This window comes from Balaenoptera physalus (assembly GCF_965194825.1).
Source record: "Balaenoptera physalus genome assembly, chromosome: 1".
NCBI classification, from domain to species: domain Eukaryota; kingdom Metazoa; phylum Chordata; class Mammalia; order Artiodactyla; family Balaenopteridae; genus Balaenoptera; species Balaenoptera physalus.
Window position 1 is genome coordinate 81,679,581 of NC_138882.1, and position 20,990 is coordinate 81,700,570.

Consider the following 20,990-nt stretch of genomic DNA (forward strand, 5'->3'; position numbering starts at 1 on the left):
TTTTTAATTTTATTGGAGTATAATTGATTTACAATGTGTTAGTTTCAGGTGTACAGCAAAGTCAATTAGTTATACATACACATATATCCACTCTTTTTTAGATTCTTTTCCCATATAGGCCATTACAGAGTATTGAGTAGAGTTCCTTGTGCTATTCAGTAGGTCCTTATTAGTTACATATTTTATATATAGTAGTGTGTATACGTCAATCCCAGCCTCCCAGTTTATCCTTCCCTCCCATCCCCCACAGTGGAAACCATAAGTTTGTTTTCTACATCTGTGACTCTATTTCCGTTTTGTAAATAAGCTCATTTGTACCATTTTTTTAGATGCCCCATATATGCGATATCATATGATCTTTGTCTTTGTCTGACTGCACCTCCTTTTTTTTTTTTTTTTAAATCTAAGTCTTTTTTTTTTTCATTATTATTTATTTATTTATTTATTTATTTGGCTGTGTTGGGTCTTCGTTTCTGTGCGAGGGCTTCCTCTAGTTGCGGCAAGCGGGGGCCACTCTTCATTGCGGTGCGCGGGCCTCTCGCTATCATGGCCTCTCTTGTTGCAGAGCACAGGCTCCAGACGCGCAGGCTCAGTAGTTGTGGCTCACGGGCCTAGTTGCTCCGCGGCATGTGGGATCTTCCCAGACCAGGGCTCGAACCCGTGTCCCCTGCATAAGCAGGTAGATTCTCAACCACTGCGCCACGAGGGAAGCCCTGCACCTCCTTTTTAACATCAGTTGTTCCTGCTCTGTAGCCCTCAGGATAGTAAGGGATTTGGTATTTTATGACGCCAGGGCCTGAAGCTCCTTCATAAGGGTTCCCACCCCTGTAACCTACCCAGTACAGTCCCTTTATGAAGCTGAGGTGATGCGCTAGGCTGATGGGGGAAGGGTGGTAACTGAGTGTAGTGACCACAGGTGCTCACACTGCTCAGAGGAGGGCTGAACTGTGGTTTATGTACTCAGAGGTGCTAGCCATCCTTTGAAAGCGCAAGTCTGGTATGCAGCAAAAAATGGGCCTCTATCAGCCTGAACGTGCTATGCAAGTCCTGCCCATCCAGGGTTGGGGTCAGAGTCTGGGGCACGGGAGAATTCCAGAGCTGGGGGCAGGGTACCCTGAGTTCCTCAGTCTTTACTCCTCGAATCCTTCTCCTCCCCTGCTTGGATTCTTATGTGTAATTCAGCCTCCCAGGGTCCTTGATGCTGGGAAAGGGGGTGCACACACGCCAGTCCCACATTTATGTTCTGGGTGATGCATTAGTCTCCATATATTGGTCCAATTTCTGGACTTACAGGTTTGAAGACTACAATGAGACTATGGCCATTCACTGAGGTGGGGACCTTTTGGCTGCATCACATAAACTGCCTTAAAATGTCCCTCAGTCCCCCCATTTTCCCCAAGTCCTCCCAGTCTTGCTCTCCCCTGGTCTCTGCTGGCCCATTTTCATCACCTTCCTTAGCAGATCGCACTCACCCCTCCGTGGACAGATGTCCTCCAGGTGTAAGCTTGCGTTCTTCTCATCCGCGGGGTTGCTGACCACACAGGTGAGGCGGCTGTTGAAGTGGCTGAGGGGCAGGCTCAGGCTCAGGTTCCGGGAGCTGCGGGCTGGCCCCAGCGTCCCTCTCTGCTCCAGCTCCCTGGGGAGGCCCTGGCTCAGCCAGGTCACTGTCAGGTTCCCTGTGTTTCCTGGGGTCCCACACTCTAGACTGACGTTGCACCAGCCTGATGTGTTAGATGATGAATGAATCTGGATCTGGGGGTGGGGGATGGGCTCTGGGGTGAGAGGGGACAAAAGAGAAACTGAGCTTCAGGGTTAGAGGCTCATCTAAGTATTTCACCTCTCTCACCTATGTGATGCAGCTCTGGGAGGTTTCTAACTATAGACCTGGGGAAGGAACCTACTCTCCCTGGACGAAGAGCTTCTGACTCTCAGCCCACAGACAGATGGTTGAGTCCCTTCCATGCTTAGTCCAGATAATTAAACAATCATGATTTATATAAAAATTATATAATTTTACATATACATGAAAATTATATATGGCAATTATATAATGTATATAATAACCACAACATGGGATGGGTTGAGAATATAGTGGAAATATATGTTTAAGTTCTTGTTTTGTACAAAGGTAAAACATAATACTGATTATCTTTAAATGTTGAAGTAAAAATTGAAGTTTAGTAACCAGTAGGATAAAAATACAAGGTGGTATTATTTACAAACTACTAGAGAAGTTTGTGTCGAAGAAAACACTGTTAATCTAACAAAAGGCAAGGAAAAAAAGAAGACACTATGGTAAATAGAAAACATTTTTTAAAAGTCTATTAGGTACCTACATGTAAAAACGGAAATATTTGAATGAATTGCATCCCCCTATTAAAAGGCCAAGATTCTCAGATTAGGTAAAGTCAGCTGTATGCTATTTACATGATCTAATGACACAGAAGGATTACAAGAAAGAGAAGGGAAAATATAGACTAGGAAAATTATCTGTTACAGTTCTTATCCTTAATTTGGGTGCCCATCTCAGGAAAATACAATTCTCCTAGTTAGCCTCTTAGTGCTTGGCAGAACTAAAATTTGGATAGTCAGCTAAATAAAGACGTTTTCTGTCTCTGGAGGGTTCTAAGGCCATTCCTGTACACATAGGTTCATGTGACAGAAAGAGGTAATATAATACTTATTTTACTAATTCATATGGGGGAGGGGTCACTGAGCCTTGAGGTGGACTTTGAACTGTTATGCAGAGAGGTTTTTGCACCTTCAGTTCTCAGTCACCTCAAGGGTGAGCTTTTGTTAAGAGCTCAGGTAACAAAGATTCTGCACAAGTCGTTTACAACAGGACTGAAAGCAGTTTCCTCTAAATTTTTGAAAATGAACATAAAATCCTTGAAGCCAAAGCTATTGGATGAATATGAAAATAAACAATCAATAGACCTTCATGAGTGCAGTGAATGAGCCTGGCCTCACATGACATTTTGTTTATAAATTACAGAGTGTAGAAATGATACATGTTGGCTAAAATAATTAAAATCACCTTCACTGTGAAACAAGTTTCACCACATACAGAGTAAAGCACACTCTTTCCCTTTATTGTCTAGATATAAAACTCTCGGGCTTCCCTGGTGGCGCAGTGGTTGAGAATCTGCCTGCTAATGCAGGGGACACGGGTTCAAGCCCTGCTCTGGGAAGATCCCACATGCCACAGAACAGCTGGGCCCGTGAGCCACAATTACTGACTGAGCCTGCGCATCTGGAGCCTGTGCTCCGCAACGAAAGGCCACGGTAGTGAGGCCCGCGCACCGCGATGAAGAGTGGCCCCCACTTGCCACAGCTGGAGGAAGCCCTCGCACAGAAACGAAGACCCAACACAGCCAAAAATAAATAAATAAATAAATAAATAAATAAATAAATAAATTTAAAAAAAACTCTCAGTGCTGGGCTCATAAAAATCATAGGTTTAAATTTTGTTTTAGAGGAAATGTTCCATTCTCTCTTCAGATAAAACTTTTAGGTTTGTAGAACAATTGAATTTATGCCAGTAGTTTGGAGCATCTATGTCTGTAGTAGAAAGACAGCACTGTTGTTTGAGCTCAGCATTTGCATTTGGGTCAATAAAATTGTTGGTGATTCCACTTAAGAAAAAAAAAAAGATAGATTAGGAAAGTGTCAACAAAATGATTACAGGTGTGGCAATAGTGACTACAGACCAAATAAAATTTAAGAATCTTGTGCCTTTGTATTATTTGTTTTCTAAGTCATATATTTTTCCCCTCAATTCCTTCAATACAGCTTTCTTTCACGTTTGACTAATTTTTTTCTAGTGTACCATTTTGATTTCATTTAATTGCCTTTTCTATACATTTTTAGTTATTCTCCTAGTGCTTGCCATGGGGAAAAAGTAAACATTCAAAATATTAACACCCTAAATTTATAATAGTATAGATTGGTAGATTTATAGCATCTTAGCTTCAATAGCATGCATTAATTCTGTTCCTGTCCAGTTCCATCAATGACTTTATTTTGTTATTGTCGTGAATTACAGCTTTATACACTGTGTGCTCATTAACATAGGTTTATAATTTTGTTTTATGCATTTTCTTATATATCACATAGGAAACAAAAAGAGGAGCCACATATCAAAAATACAATAACACTAGCTTCTATATTTAACAATACAGTTAAATATAGAAAAGATCACTTTTACTGGTGATCTTTATTTCCTCCTGTGGCTTCTAGTGCCCTTTTGTTTCAACCTGAAGGACTACCTGTAGCATCTCTTGTAGGGCAGATCTACTAGCATTGAGTTCCCTCAACTTTTGTTTATCTGGGAATTTCTAAATTTCTCCTTCATTTTTGGATAGTATTGTAGATACTAGAATTCTTGTTTGACTATCATTTTACCTTCAGAACTTTAACTATATCATCCCACTATCTTTTGACCTACATGGTTTCTTATGACAAGTGAGCTGCTCATCTTATTGAGGAGCCTTGTAAATATATGTATGTGACAAGTCAGTTCTTTCTTGCTGTTTTCAAGATTCTCTGTTTGTCTCTGGTTTTCGATAGTTTGATTATAACATGTCTTGATGTAGGTCTCTGAGTTTATCCTATCTGGAGTTCTTTCAGCTTCTTGGATGTGTAGATGCATGTTTTTCATCACATTTGGGAAGTTCTTGGCTGTTGTTTCTTCAAATATTTGCCCTTTTCTCTCTCTCTTCTCCTTCTGGGGCTCTCAAATGCATATGTTGGTACACTTGGCGATGTTCCGCATGGCCCTTAGGCTCTGTTCATTATTTTTTTCATTCTTTTTTCTTTCTGCTCCACAGTTTGGGTAATTTAAATTGCCTTATTTTCAAGTTTGCTGATCCTTTCTTCCACCTGCTCAAATTATTGTTGAACCCCTCCAGTGAGTTTTTATTTCAGCCATTGTACTTTTCAACTTCAGAATTTCTGTTTCCTTTCATTTTATAAGTTTGATTTCTTTATTGATATTCCCTATTTTTCATACATAGTTCCCCTGGGTTCCCTTAGTTTTTTCATAGTTTCTTTCAGCTCTTTGAGGATATTTAAGACAGCTAATTTAAAGTTGTTGTTTAGTGTTTAGCCCAGGATCTGGGCTTCCTCAGGGATGTTTTCTGTCAATTTTTTTTTTTTTCCTGTGAACAGTCCCACTTTCCTAAGTCTTTGTATGCTTTGTAACTTTTTTGAAAACTGGGCATTGTTAATGTTGTAATTGGGTAATTCTGGAAAGCAGAATTCCACCCCTTCCCCAGGGATTGCTGTTGCTGCTTGATGAAAGCTGCAACTGTATGTTTGTTTAGTGAGTTTTCCAAACTATTTTTTCAAAGACCAAATTCCTTGTCATGTGTGGTCATTGAAGTCTCCATTCCATTATTTCTGTAGTCATCTGGTGACATGACAAAGATTTCCTTAAATGCATGGATCCAATAAAAAAGGAAGGTGGAAAGGTGTTTTGTTTCTTTAAAGCCACTCAATGGAAGTCACTAGGAAATCTGATTTGGCCTTGCAGGGGTTGAAACTATGGCCAGCTTCTATGATACCACTCAGAAATCTACCAGACAGATTAAAAAATGCAACCAGGAGGACAGTTTCCTGTTTCCCACACTGGCACCAGCAAGTCTCACCAGGAATGTGTATCATGTCCTTATGGCTGCCCTGCCATGGGATTTTGGAGTGGGAGATGGTAGCCACTAAAAAACACTAAAATTTACCAGCTTCTTTCTTTATCCCTCCCATGAATGCTGCAAGTGTTTGACTAGACTTCAGAGTTTTTAAAATAGCTATTCAGAGAGTTCTTGTCATTCAGACAGTTCTTGTCAGCTAAATAGATTTTTTTCTGTATGTGTGTGGAAGGTCCAATTTCTGAGTTCCTACACTGCCATCTTTTGTGATACACTCCAAGTGCATGTCTTCTTAATTTAAAATAGTCTATCCAGATTTGGTGAGTATGAGTTATTTTGTTATTGTCAAAAATTACAGCTTTGTACACTGTGTGCCCATTAACATAGGTCTATAATTCTCACTCTTTATTCCTTTTTCCTCTACCTTTTGAATATATTCTATCCACATGCAAAGAAAATGTACACATAATTGCCCTCCTTCTTTACACAAATGCTAACATACTATGTACTCTTTTTCTTGTGACTTCTTTTTGCCTTAATAATGTAGCTTAGCAATTATTTCATAACCTCACATAAAGAACTACCTTAATCTTTTGTATGGTTACATAGAATTCTACTGTATATCAATATCATACTGATCCTCTATTGTCTCCAATGAACATTTAAGTAATTTCCATATTTTTTTGCATTTTAATATCTTTCATAATTTCTGATTTTTTTGTATATTTAGCCAATTTTGCCATGAAGAAAAATTTTTATTTTTATTTTGTTAAATATATCAAACTTTTCTGGTTTCAGAGGTTTTTGATTGTCTGTGTTTTTGTTTTTGTCATGGTTAAGCTTTTCCTACTCTTGGATATTAAAAATATCATTCTGTGATTTTTTTAAATTTTTTACATTAAAAATTTTTGTGTGTGTGGTGTATTTTTTATTGTGGAAAAATATATGTAACATAAAATTTGACATTTTACCCATTTTAGGTGTACAACTCAGTGACATCAAGTATATTCACAATGTTGTGCAATCATCAGCACTATCTATTTCCATACACATTTAAATCATTCTTCTTTGTGAAATTTATTTTGGTATGAAGCATGTTGTGTGAATTCAATTTTTTTTCTTGATGGTTAGCCAATTATCTCAAAACAATTATTGTGTGTTTTCTTGGACTTTCTATGTTTATTCAAGTGTTGATACCATGCTATTTTAATCATTGTAGTTCCATGGTAAGTTTTAATTTCTTAGGACTAGTCTCCTGCTTATGCTTATTTTTTAGAATGTCTTTGAATGGTCTTGCCTCTTATATTTTCATATAAAAAAACCTGCTTGAAAATTATAAGACACTGATGAAAGAAATTAAAGATGATACAAATAGATGGAGAGATATACCATGTTCTTGGATTGGAAGAATCAACATTGTGAAAATGACTATACTACCCAAAGCAATCTACAGAGTCAATGCAATCCCTATCAAACTACCAATGGCATTTTTCACAGAACTAGAACAAAAAATTTCACATTTTGTATGGAAACACAAAAGACCCCAAATAGCCAAAGCAATCTTGAGAACCAAAAATGGAGCTGGAGGAATCAGGCTCCCTGACTTCAGACTATACTACAAAGCTACAGTAATCAAGACAGTATGGTACTGGCACAAAAACAGAAACATAGATCAATGGAACAGGATAGAACGCCCAGAGATAAACCCACGCACATATGGTCACCTTATCTTTGATAAAGTAGGCAAGCATATACAGTGGAGAAAAGACAGCCTCTTCAATAAGTGGTGCTGGGACAGGTACATGTAAAAGTATGAAATTAGAACACTCCCTGACACCATACACAAAAATAAACTCAAAATGGATTAAAGACCTAAATGTAAGGCCAGGCACTATCAAACTCTTAGAGGAAAACATAGGCAGAACACTCTATGACATAAATCACAGCAAGATGCTTTTTGACCCAGCTCCTAGAGAAATGGAAATAAAAACAAAAATAAACAAATGGGACCTAACGAAACTTCAAAGCTTTTGCACAGCAAAGGAAACCATAAACAAGACCAAAAGACAACCCTCAGAATGGGAGAAAATATTTGCAAATGAAGCAACTGACAAAGGATTAATCTCCAAAATTTAGAAGCAGCTCATGCAGCTCAATAACAAAAAAACAAACAACCCAATCCAAAAATGGGCAGAAGACCTAAATAGACATTTCTCCAAAGAAGATATACAGATTGCCAACAGACACATGAAAGAATGCTCAACATCATTAATCATTAGAGAAATGCAAATCAAAACTACAATGAGATATCATCTCACACCGGTCAGAATGGCCATCATTAAAAAATCTAGAAACAATAAATGTTGGAGAGGGTGTGGAGAAAAGGGAACCCTCTTGCACTGTTGGTGGGAATGTAAATTGATACAGCCACTATGGAGAACAGTATGGAGGTTCCTTAAAAAACTAAAAATAGAACTACCATACGACCCAGCAATCCCACTACTGGGCATATACCCTGAGAAAATGATAATTCAAAAAGAGTCATGTACCACAATGTTCATTGCAGCTCTATTTACAATAGTGAGGACATGGAAGCAACCTAAGTGTCCATCATCGGATGAATGGATAAAGAAGATGTGGCACATATATACAATGGAATATTACTCAGCCATTAAAAGAAACAAAATTGAGTTATTTGTAGTGAGGTGGATGGAGTTAGAGTCTGTCATACAGAGTGAAATAAGTCAGAAAGAGAAAAACAAATACAGTATGCTAACACATATATATGGAATCTAAGGGAAAAAAAAAAGTCAGGAAGAACCTAGTGGCAAGATGGGAATAAAGACACAGACCTACTAGAGAATGGACTTGAGGATATGGGGAGGGGGAAGGGTAAAGATATGACAAAGTGAGAGAGTGGCATGGACATGTATACACTACCAAATGTAAAATAGATAGATAGCTAGTGGGAAGCAGCCGCATAGCACAGGGAGATCAGCTCTGTGCTTTGTGACCAGCTAGAGGGGTGGGATAGGGAGGGTGGGAGGGAGGGAGATGCAAGAGGGAAGAGATATGGGAACATATGTATATGTATAACTGATTCACTTTGTTATAAAGCAGAAACTAACATACCATTGTAAAGCAATTATACTCCAATAAAGATGTTAAAAAAAAAGAAGACTAGCAGAAAAGATCTTCTACAACTAAAGATACAAGGAGGGAACCACAGTGAGATGGGTTGGAGGTGTGGATATGTGGTATAGTCAAGACCCACACCCCTGGGTGAGTGACCCATAAAAGGGAGGATAATGACAATTGCAGAGGTCCTCCCCAAGGAGCAAGTGGTTGGAGTGAAACTGAGCAGGACCCTGCAGGCCCTTCCTGGGAACAGACCCCCTGTGTTCCCTGTCTCTTGTTAGTAGAAAAGCTTTAGACTCCTAGGCCTTCCCTAAATTCCAAAGAACAAATGTAATCAGAAAAATAAGAAAATGCAGAAACAATGGAAAATAGTTATGCAAGACAAAATAATAATTTAGCCATAAGCAAAGTCAAGGACATTCAGTTTCTCCTCAAGGGCTATAGATAATATTCTGAGTCACATCCTTGAGTTGTTTTGCAGATATTAAAACCCCCATTACGTGGAAGAAGTTAACTGCTGACCAGCAGCACCTACACCCCAGACTGGTTAGAATCAGAAAGTTGATGGTGTTGACTCCTGAGATACCACCTGTTACCTTACCACCAACGAATCAGAAGAATGTCCACTATCTGATCAGACACCCTGCAATGATCTCCCTAACCTTGCCATTAAAAACCCTTCTCCAAAATACATTGGGGAGTTTGGATCATTTGAGCATGAAGTGCCCATTCTCCTTGCTTGGCCCTGTGCTGGTTGCCTTGTAATAAGCACTGTATTTTCCTTCACTGCTTCTCAGTGTCAGTAGATTGGCTTTGCTGTGTGTTGGGCAAGTGGACCCAAGTTTGGTTTGGTAACAAGAGTCCCACTTCAGGCTACCCAGTCTGGGGGTCCTGCACCAGAAAGACAAGCCCATAACATTTGGCTTTGAAGGCCAGCAAGGCTCATTTTCAGGAGAGCCAGAGGGCTGTAGGAAACAGAGACTCCACTCTTAAAGGGTGCACACAAAATCTCACACACTCTGAGACCCAGGACAGGGTAGTAATTTGAAAGGAGACTGTGTTGGAACTACCTATTGAGCTTGGAGAGCCACTGGGAGAGGCAGGAGACAACTTGAGCTCACCCTGGGGACATTGATGTTGGCAGAAGCCTTTTTGAGAGCTCGTTCTTCCATGAGGACATTGGTGCTGGCAAACACCATTTTGGAACCCTCCCTCTAGCTTATTAGTGCAGGGACCCAGCACCACCTACAAACTTGTTGGCCCCAGTACCATCCTGGGATGCCTTAGACCAAGCAGCTAGCTGGGGGGAGAGGAGTTCACAGCCCTACCCACCAGCAGGCCAGCTGCCTTAAGACAGCTGTTCTCTGGAGGGCACAAGACCTGAGCCTGCCAACCAGTGTGCTGGTACTAGCCCTGGGACCGCCTTGTTCTTGGCCTTGTCTGGGCCGTGGCCCCTCCCACCAATAAAATGACACCAAATCTGGGACACCCAGGGCCCTGCAGCCAGAGACCCTGAGACCTGGCTCTGCCCACCAGTGGCCAGCAAAGCCCAGGAACCCACTGTACCCCAACACCCAACACCAGTGGGCTGATGCCAGCTCTAGGAGCTCCAGGACCCTATAGCCAGAAACCTGGAATCAGGCTTTGCCTACCAGTAAGCCAGCACCAACCCCCCGACTCCCTTGGTGCCATCACTGCTTACCAGTGAACCAACACCAGCTCCAGGACCCACCGGCCCTGCAGCCAGAGATACCAGTAATCAAAGCAATATGGTATTGGCATAAAAACAGACACATAGATCAGTAGAACAGAATAGAGAGCCCAGAAATGAACCCACACTTATATGGGCAATTAATCTATGACAAAGGAGGCAAAATATACAATGGGGAAAAGACGGCCTTTTCAATAAATTATATTGGGAAAATTGGACAACTACATGCAAAAGAATCAAACTGGACTACTTTCTCACACCAAATACAAAAATAAATTCAGAATGGATTAAAGACTTAAATGTAAGACCTCAAAGCATAAAACTTCTAGAAGAACACATAGGCAGTATTGCAGTATTCTCTTTGACATCATTCTCAGTAATTTTTTTTTATTTGTCTGCTCAAGAAAGGGAAACAAAAAATAAACAAATGGGACTACATCAAACTAAAAATCTTTTGCATAGCAAAGAAAACTATCAACAAAATGAAAAGGCCACCTATTGAATGGGAGAAAATATTTGCAAATGATAATATCCAGCAAGGGGTTAATATCCAAAACAGACAAAGAATTCATAGAACTCAACATCAGAAAATACACAAAAAGAACCCAATTATAAATGGGCAGAGGATCTGAATAGATATTTTTCCAAAGAAGACATGCAAATGTTCAACAAGCACAAGAAAAGATGCTCAATATCATTAATAATCAGGGAAATGCAAATTAAAATCACAATGAGATATCACCTCACACCTGTTAGAATGGCTATTGTCAGCAAGACAAGAAATCAGTGTTGGTGAGGAAGTAGAGAATATGGAACTCTCGTGTGCTGCTGTTGGGAATATAAATTGGTGCAGGCACTATGAAAAACCATATGAGATTCCCCAAAAGATTAAAAATAGAACTACCATACAATCCAGCAATTCCATTCCTGGGCATTTATCTGAAGAAAATGAAAACACTAATTCAAAAAAATATATGTACTTCTATGTTCATTGCAGCATTATAGTAGTCAAAACATGGATGCGACCTAAAGTGCCCATTAATAGATAAATGGATAAAGAAGATGTAGTATACATATACAATAGAATATTATGCAGACATGAAAAAGAATGAAACTTTCCCATTTGCTATAACATGGATGGACCTGAGTGGTATTATGCTAAGTGAAAAAAGTCAGACAGAGAAAGACAAATACTGTATGATTTCACTTATATGTGGAATCTAAAAAACATAAGAAATAACCAAAACAACTAAATAGAAACAGAATTGTAGATACAGAGTACAGTGGTTGCCAGAGGGGAGAGTGGTAGCAGGAGGAGAGAAATAGATGAGGGAGATTAAAAGGTGCAAACTTCCAGTTGCAAAACAAATGAGTCATGGGTATCAAATGTACAGTGGTGAATGTAGTCAATAATTATGTAATGTATTTGTTTGGTGACAGCTCATACCTAGATTATAGTGGTGATCATTTTGAAATGTTTAGAACTACTGAATCACTATGTTGTGTAACATGAACTAACATAGTGTTGTAGGGCAATTATACTTCAAAAACAAACAAACAAACAAACTTACAGAAAAAGAGATCAGCTTTCTGGTTGTCAGAGATGGGGTGTGGGGCTGGAGGAACTGGATGAAGGCAGTCAAAAGATTCACTCTCATTTATAAGGTAAACAAGTACTAGGGGTATAATGTACAAAATGATAAATGCAATTAACACTGCTGCATATTGTATACAAAAGTTGTTAAGAGAGCAAATCCTGAGTTCTCATCACAAGGAAAAAATCTCTTTTTTTTATTTCTTTAATTTTGTATGTTTATGAGATAATGGATGTGCACTAAATGTAAAAATTTCATGATGTATGTAAGTCATATCATTATGCTGTACACCTTAAACTTACACATTTCTATATGTCAATCATATCTCAATAAAACGGGAAGGAAAAAATAAATGTTTTGTAGAATTTATCTCTGAAGCTGTCTGGTCTTGGATTTTTGTTTGTTGGGAGTTTCTCAATAAAGTTCTCAATTCAATTTCATTACTTGTAATTATTCTGTTCATACTTTCTATTTCTTTCTGATTCAGTCTTGGGACATTATATGTTTCAAGGAATTTATCCATTTCTTCTAGGTTTCTATTTTATTGGTGTATATTGTTCATAGTAAATTCTTATGATCCTTTGTATTTCTGTGATGTCAATTTTAACCTCTCATTCATTTCTTATTTTACTTATCTGGGCCCTTGTTTTGTTTTTTTTTTGGTTTTTTTTTTGATGCGTCTGGCTAAAGGTTTATCAATTTTGTTCATCTTTTCAATGAAATAACTCTGTTTCATTGATCTTTTCTATAGTTTTTAGGCTCTAGTTCATGTGTTTCTGCTCTGACTTTATGATTTCTTTCCTTTATTAAATTTGGATTTTGTTTATTCTTCTTTTTCTAGTTCTTTTAGGTGTAAGGTTAGGTCGTTTGAGATTTTTTTCTTGTTTCCTGAAGTAGGCTTGTATTATTATAAACTTCTCTCTTAGAACTACATTTACTGTGTTTCATAGATTTTGGATCATTGTTTTTATTTGACTCAGGTATTTTTTTATTTTCCCTTTAACTTCCTCAGTGACCCACTGGTTATTTAGTAGCATATTGTTCATCCCCCACATTTTTGTGTTTTTTGCAGTTTTTTTTCTTATAGATGATTTCTAGTCTCATAGTGTTGTGTTCAGAAAAGATACTTGATATGATTTCAATCTTTTTAAGTATATTGAGACTTGTTTGGGGGCCTAGCATGTGACCTATCCTGGAGAATGTTCCATGTGCACTTGAAAAGAATGTGTTATGCTGCTTTTCAAGGGTATATTCTATTAATATCTAATATGTCATTTAATTTCAGTGTTTCCTTATTGATTTTCTGTGTGGATGATCTGTCCATTGATGAAAGTGGATGTTAATGTCCCCTACTATAATTGTGTTACTGCCAATTTCTCCCTATATATTTGTAATATTTGCTTTATGTATTTAAATATTCCTATGTTGGGTACATATATAGCATCTATATTTACAATTGTTATATCTTCTTGTTGCATTGATCTTTTTATCATTACATAATGTCCTTCTTTATCTCTTGTTACAGGCTTCGTTTTAAAGTCTATTTTTTCTGATATATGTATTGCTACACAAGCTTTGTATGTCTTAATTTGTCCTTCAAAGGACAGTTTTGCTGGATAGTCAATATATGTTTGAAATTTTTTTTCTCTCAAAACTTTGAATTTGTCATCCCAGGGCTTTCTGGCCTCCATGGTTTCTGAAAGCAGATGCTAATCTTTTTTTCTTCTTTCTTTTTTAACATCTTTATTGGCGAATAATTGTTTTACAAAGGTGTGTTAGTTTCTGCTTTATATCAAAGTGAATCAGTTATACATATACATATTGGGGATTCTTTATGAGATGAGTAACTTTCTTTCTTTTCAAGATTCTCCATCTTGCTCTTTTAATAATCTAATTATATGACTAGATGTGGATATCTTTGAGTTTAACCTGGTTGAATTTCATTGACTGTGTAGTGTTTTTTAAAAAAATAAATTTTAGGAAATGTACTGCCAATATTTTTTCACAATTTTTCCTTTTCTCCTTTATTTCTAGAAATCCATTATGTGCATCTTGATATGATTGTTGGTGTCCTATAGGTCTCTGAATGTCTTTCTATTTTTTCTTCATTATTTTTTCTTTCTCTATTTCAGTTTGGATAATCTAAGTTGCATGTCTTCAAGTTCACTGATTACTTTTATTTCTACTCATATCTGTTGTTGAGCTCCTCCAGTGAATTTTTCACTTCAGTTATTGGATTCTACAACTCCAGAATTTCTACTTGGTTCTTTGTTATAATTTTTATATCTTTATTAATATTCTCTGTTTGGTGATTCATTGATCTTATATTTTTCTATAGTTCTTCACACATGATTTTCTTTCATTCTTTGAAGATATTTAAAATAGCCAATTTTAAGTTTTTTCAGTAAATCCAATATTTATGCTTCTTCAGGGATATTGTATTTTTATCTTTGGGAATGTATCACATATTCTTGGTTCTCTGCATATCTTATAAGTTTTTGTTGAAAACTGGTCATTTAAAATAATATAATATGGCAACTCTGGAAATCAGATTCTCCCCCTTTCTAGGGCTTGTTACTGTTGTTTGTTGTACTTTTTCTTGTTTGCTTAGTTACATTTCTGAAGTAATTCTGTTCATTCGCATTCTTTGTTGTGTTTGACTACTGAAGTTTCTGTTTGTTTAGCTTAGTAGTCAGCTAATGTTGGGTAGAGATTTTTTTTTTTTTTTTTTTGGTCGGGCTGCGTGGCTTGCGAAATCTTAGTTCCCCAACCAGGTATCGGACCCCATCCCCCCTGCAGTGGAAGCTCGGAATCCTAACCACTGGACCACCAGGGAATTCCCAAGATTTTTTTTTTCAATGCCTGGACTCTTATCTTCTTTGCTGAGAATCTCTGTGTGCATATTGGCTTTATCTTCCATACTCGTCCAGACCTTTGACAACTGTGCCTTTAGGCTTCAATTTGTGCTTGCACAGAGGCCCAATGTTAGCCAGGGCCTTCTCAGGCCTCTTTGCAAATGCATACAGCCATATTCATATGCCTATATTTCTAGATTCCCAGAAATATATCAGAGCTTTTCAAAACCCCCTCATACTCCAGCTCTCCCTTATAAGATTTTAATTAGTCTATAGTTTGCATGAACTATTATTCAATACTGTAGGCAGCCCAAAATTAAACAATTGCCTGTAATTGCTTTTGTCAAACAGTAGGAGAATTCCATGTTAGGTCAAATACAGATTTTGTTGAAGTGGGGTCTTCAGAGGTACCACCAGATATGTCAAATCATGACAAATTTATTGGGAATGAGGCCTTGAAATGGCTTTCTCTGGTGTCTGCAAGGTTGCTGGTGTTCACCAAGAATACAGGCTATTGTTTTTCAGGTGTATTGTGCTGTTGGAGAGCAGAGACTTAAGTAGGGAAATTTAAAACACCACAAACCTTCCTGTCCTTATTGTAATTCAGCTGTTTTTCTTGAATAAATGCCTGTCAGGTTACTGGATGTGTCATAGTTATTTTCCAGAATTCTGAAAAAGTTCTCTGAAAGGGAAACCGCTTCTCTCACTGATTTTAGAAAGGAGAGAATTTTTGAAGGTTCTTACTCTGACATTTAATACCCTTCACATTTTAACATGCATGTTAAATTATTATGACTATAGTTGCTCAATATTTACCTACTTTTCCCTGAATGACTCATTGAAACCACCCATTATCCTCTTATTATTTTTTAAAATTTTAGTGCTGTTTATTTTTTATTAAAAATATTAAATGTAATTTTTTTAACTGGCAAATTATTAGTTCTATTACAAAGGAAGAGGAGAGGAAGAGAGGAAGAATAGTTATGGCTAGTCTGCACCTGCTGCTGTCTGCTTCTCCCTCCAGCCCAGCTCTGGGTCTTCTCCGCTGCTCTGCAGTAAAGCATGCATGGCTGGCTTGGTGGCTCTAGTCTTTCACCCAGGAAGGGTGATCATGGAAAAGACCATAATTCAGATCCTCTCCCCCCAATTTTTCTTTACCTAAGCACCTAACACTCCTCCCAGGCCTGCAGTTTCTTCTCACATAAGGAAACAGTCAACTTCTATCTCCCCAGGCCTTTCACAGTCATGACTTAAGTTTCTCAGAAACTATATTCTCTTGAGCATGTCCATGGCTGGGCTGATGTTGAAGCTTGTAAGCATCTTGCCAGTTACTTAAAATACAACCTTGAGCAAGTTATTTAATCTCTTTGTACTTTCAAGATGATCCTTCATTAGATGCATGTAATGCTTAGGAAATATCATGTTTTAAGGATTTAATTAAGCATATATTGTAGATTAATTGAAAGAACACATAGAATAGATATTCAATACATGTATTCTTCACATAACTAAGCACTCCACTGGGATATTTTGCTCTTTGGAATTCAAATAAAATAGATATGACCACCCCTGAAGTCCCTTGGACATCCAGAGAGTTCCCGACAATTTCTGTGCATTCTCGGGAGCTTACTTTCTCCTGGTCACCTCTCAGATCTCCTCTTCCTGGACTCTCCATATCACTGGACTCTACATTTCTCTCCTCTCTGACCTTCCTGACGCACACATTATGGTGCTGTAGATCCAGGCCTGCCTTCCTTCAATTCCCCAAAGATTCCTGGCACCAAGTGTTTGTGTTTGGTAAACTCTTTCCAAAGTTTCTGCAGTTGGCATGTGTACTTGTTTATGTGTTATGCCTTAGCACAGGATGGTTGGTATGTTGAAAATGAGGTAGATTTTTTTAAAGTCCCAGCTGTTTTGCCAGCATGTAAAGTCTACTGTCTGGCTTTCTCCCAGTGTCCCTGGCCTGCACCACATTGCTGGTTCCCTCTCTCTAGGCTCCTCCTCCCCACTGCCCTTAAGCAAATGATCTTCAAAAACCAAACAGTTCTCACACAAAAATTGCTCACATGAGGTGCAGGGACATGGGGAAGGGGGACATACCAGACTTGTTTCCCATCACCCTGAGGGTGACCAGTGGGTGAGCTGCCTGTATGTTGACTCCATACAGAAGTGTCTGACCACAGGACTCATTACCTTTTCGGGTCATTCCCCCATTACTAGATGGGGTTGGAGGGAATAAGCCAGTGCTAGATATTCTCTTGTCTGAGATGCTGCAGAGCACTTTAAGGGAGCACAGAATGGACTCAGGTGAGTTGTTTGAGGCCACAGAGTGGAATGGGACAGTGGCTGTGATATTGGAAAAATTTTTTCTAGAGTTTGTTGTTGAGAGTCCAGACCCTACACTTGCTTCACTGTGCGACTTTTTGCAGGTCATGCAGCCACTCTTGGTCTCAGGTTTCACACCCATAAAATGGATTTAATACGCAGCACCCTGAATACCTTGAGTGCATGGTCGTGGGGCCAGTCTTGCGAATGCAGCAATGGGGTCTGGGCAGCTGAGGAGAAAGCCTCAGTGGGCAGGAGAAGGAGGCACGGACCAGTAGTTAGGTAGATGGTGCTGATTCTGTAGGGTGTGGACCCAAGAGTTCTCCGATGTAGTGGGGTATTCAGTCTGGTGAGAAGAGGCGAGAGCCTGAGCCTCAGTGGGTGGGAGTGAGTCTGAGGCAGCTGAGGCTGTGGCCCGGAGGGGTGTGTAGATATCTATCCCTGCCCCTCTGTGATAGCAGGAGCAGGCCTGGCAGTGGCTTAAAGGGAAATGGTGGGTGTGATGCAGACAAGAGTCTATCAGATACTGTGGGGGTCTGGCTTTGCCCTGTGTGTAGGGCGGATAACTGGTGCTAGTGGCAGCTAAGAAAGCCATAAGAGTGCAAGCAATTGATAAATGCCAATATTTGTACTTGGCATGTGGTGAGTTGACACTTTCCACAGTGGGCTTTATTTTTTTGCTAACAGCTTCTTACTTAGGCAATGGACAGTTGAAGTTTACGGAAAATCAGAAAGGAAATATATCTCATTAAACGGTGTAAAGACAGAGGCCAATCGACCAGAGCAGGAGAGGTCTTGCCCACCTTGGCTGTAATAGTGTCACTTCTGTGTCCGACCATAGGCTGACATTGGTGAGCAAGGCTGCCTGGGCTGAGCTGTTAACCAGGGGAAACTAGTAAAGGGATTACAATGGGTGTAGGGGTAAGGAGTTGAGATCACCACACTAGCATGACCACAGGAACGGGGCCTCTCCAACATAGTACAGACATATCACAGAGTGGGGTTGTTTATATATTTATTCTGCAATTGTTTATTGAAATCCTACTACAGGTTCTGGGGATAATATGAAACATCTGAATGGCTTATTCTAGACCTGTGAGCTGACATCCCAGAACTAACATACTAGCCCCACCCTTAGGGTGGGGAAGAGCCCAAGAGCTCTCAGGAGTGAAGCTTTTCCCCCCCCTCTTGCTCTTGCTTCTTAGATATTTCCTTTGCAGCTGAACAGACTGGCAGGCAGCACTGATGGGGCCCTGCTCAGAAGACCCCACCTCTGCTGGGCCTCCTGGTCCCTGGGATTCGCCAGCCTCCTCCTCAGTGAGTAGCCTGGCTCTCTGGGGGTGGGCAAGCCAAGATACAGGGTCTCCCTCTCTGTCTGATGTCTTAGGTTGTGTTGAGGCTGGGAACCCTGAGTGGAGGCAGCCTTGGCTAGAGTAAGGGCTCCGTTACTAGGGAGATGAGGTAGCTACTGCTGCCATAACAGGGAAGCCAGGAGAGTCTGGAGCCAGCTGGGGAGAGGGATGGAGACAGATATAGAAGCCGGCTCCTGGGGGGCCGAGGGAGTGAGAACAAGTCTTCCCTGACCTGACAGCCTCTGCCACTGTCCTACAGAGAAAGGGGCGGACCTAGAACCCTGTGCCTGAGCTGAAGGAAGCAACTCTAGTCTGGTTTTCTTGGGCAGCATGCAGGATACTGAATACAATAAAATTCTAATTTTGTAAAAGGAGGGGCAGCCTCCAAAATTTAAATGTGTCTGTAGAGCCACATGTCATAAAAGTATGGAGAAACCATGGAAGGAGCAGTAGACTGCTAAGTGGGTTCCAGGAGGGGGTGAACTTGGGGAAGAGAGAAGGGAGGGTGAAGCAGAGAGGACTGGGGATTAAGCAAAATGGGAACTTAAACAAAGACTATCCTAAGGAAGGCTCTATACCTCCTTTATGACTTCATCAGAGATTATATGTTTATAATGAAATTAAATAAAAACTAATAAGAAGATAGGAACACCTAGGGAATTATGAATTCTGAAGAAGGCTTGGAAAGCTTTTATAGTTTTAATTTTTGGTTTTAGTATCCCAGCCAGTATATGAACTTGTAGGAGTTATATAAAGTTCAGTGGATTAGAGAGTATTTGTAAACAGATGTCTTGAAATAACAATGAGCTTTGCATGGCATTACATCCCATTTAACTAGGTACCTCTGTGTCAACAGCAAAATGTAAGCTTTCTCTTCTCTTCAACTTTATTTAACTAGAGAGATATGTTAGAGTTTTTTTCTATAGTTCCTGGGGTTCAAAGATTACATGAGAAGGACAGACAGACAGACAGACATGGAGAGAGAGAGAGAGACTTCTCTCTTTCTTCTTCTTCTTACTATATAGGCACTAATCTCTTCATGAGGACCCAAAATCGAGATGGCATAAAAGAACAGAAATTTATTGTTTCAGTTCTGGAGTCCAGAAGTCGAAAATCAAGGGGTCAGCAGGACTATGTTCTCTCTAAAACCTGTAGGACTGTGTTACTCAACTTGGGCTGCCAAAACAAGATACCATAGACTGGGTGACTTAACAACAGAAATTTGTTTTCCCTTAGTTCTGGAGGCTAGAATCCAAACTCAAGTTTGGGGCCAATTCTGTTTCTGGTGAGAGAGGGATAGAGCGCTGTGTCATGGGGACCTGCTGGTCATGGCATTTGTGTCCTGACTTGTTTAGAGGGACCTGGTAGCACAGTCCCATCCAGCTCTTCTCAGTCAACCTTCTGTGGGCTATGTCGGGGAGTCCATCCTGCACCACAGGGTGTGTGCTCTACAGGACAATGTCTCATCTGCACCAGACCTCGTCCTGCACTAGGGTCTCAGCGGGGAGTGAGGTGTGGAAAGAAGGGACAGAAGAAGAGCTGTGAGGAGCCAGACAGGAGACGGATGAGTGAATACCTTTTACTCTCGTGGACCACTGCCCCCACTGATATAGGTCATGAAGGCTTTTGGCTCAGGGCTGAAAGGTTGTTAAGCTCAGTGTGAGGGTCACAGTCCTGTGAGGGGAGCTGATGGAACTGGGGTGAAGGCCTCACCCCGAGGAGATGCCTGCTTAAATGAGTTGGTGATTAAATGAATACAAAGAAATATCTGAAATACTTGTGCATATGAACACTGGCACGAGCTATTCTCTGCTTCCAGTGAGAGCCAGGAATGGGTATAAGTACAGCAGGAGAAAAGCAGGCTTGAAATGAGAACTTACTGACTTGGAAAGAGGACTGGGTTCCCAGCAGGCAGAGGCCGACCCTGGAGAATCCTGACCTGCTGGAAGAAGGAAATTGTTTTTCCTTTCAGGATAAAGTCATTCTGTGGCACTTTCCCTGGTCCTGTTCTGTCCTACCCTGGTCCCCAAAAGGACAGAGGGTATCAGGTCCTTGGAGCTTAAACCTCAAGGGGGAAGATGGGCTCTGGAGGAGGTGGCCCTGAGGGGAATGTGCCCACTGACCACAGCTCTGCAGAAAAGTGACCGAGGAAGGCCCATTGCAGCCTCTCAGGGCCTGGCTAGGGAAGTGCTGTCTTGGTGGCAAGGACAGCAGAGCTCATTAAAGGATCACTTGCTCCCCACATATTCTAGTCCCTGGCAGTTAGCCAGAGCCTTGTGACAGTGCTGGCCAAAAAACATGAGAGGAGATCACGCTAATTCTGGACAGATGCAGTGAAACCCCCTGTGTGATTCTCCTGTCTCCCCTCC

At 40.1% G+C, this 20,990-nt stretch overlaps 1 long non-coding RNA gene across 1 annotated transcript in view; it reads right to left on the minus strand.

The window, feature by feature from the left end:
* The window catches only part of LOC309645634, a 215,791-nt gene extending 195,058 nt beyond the window's left edge, over window positions 1-20,733 (minus strand). The window contains exon 1 of the long non-coding RNA XR_014254984.1: window positions 14,038-20,733. This is a non-coding gene — a long non-coding RNA (uncharacterized lncRNA). The remainder of the gene's footprint in view (window positions 1-14,037) is intronic.
* Window positions 20,734-20,990: the final 257 nt, after the last annotated feature.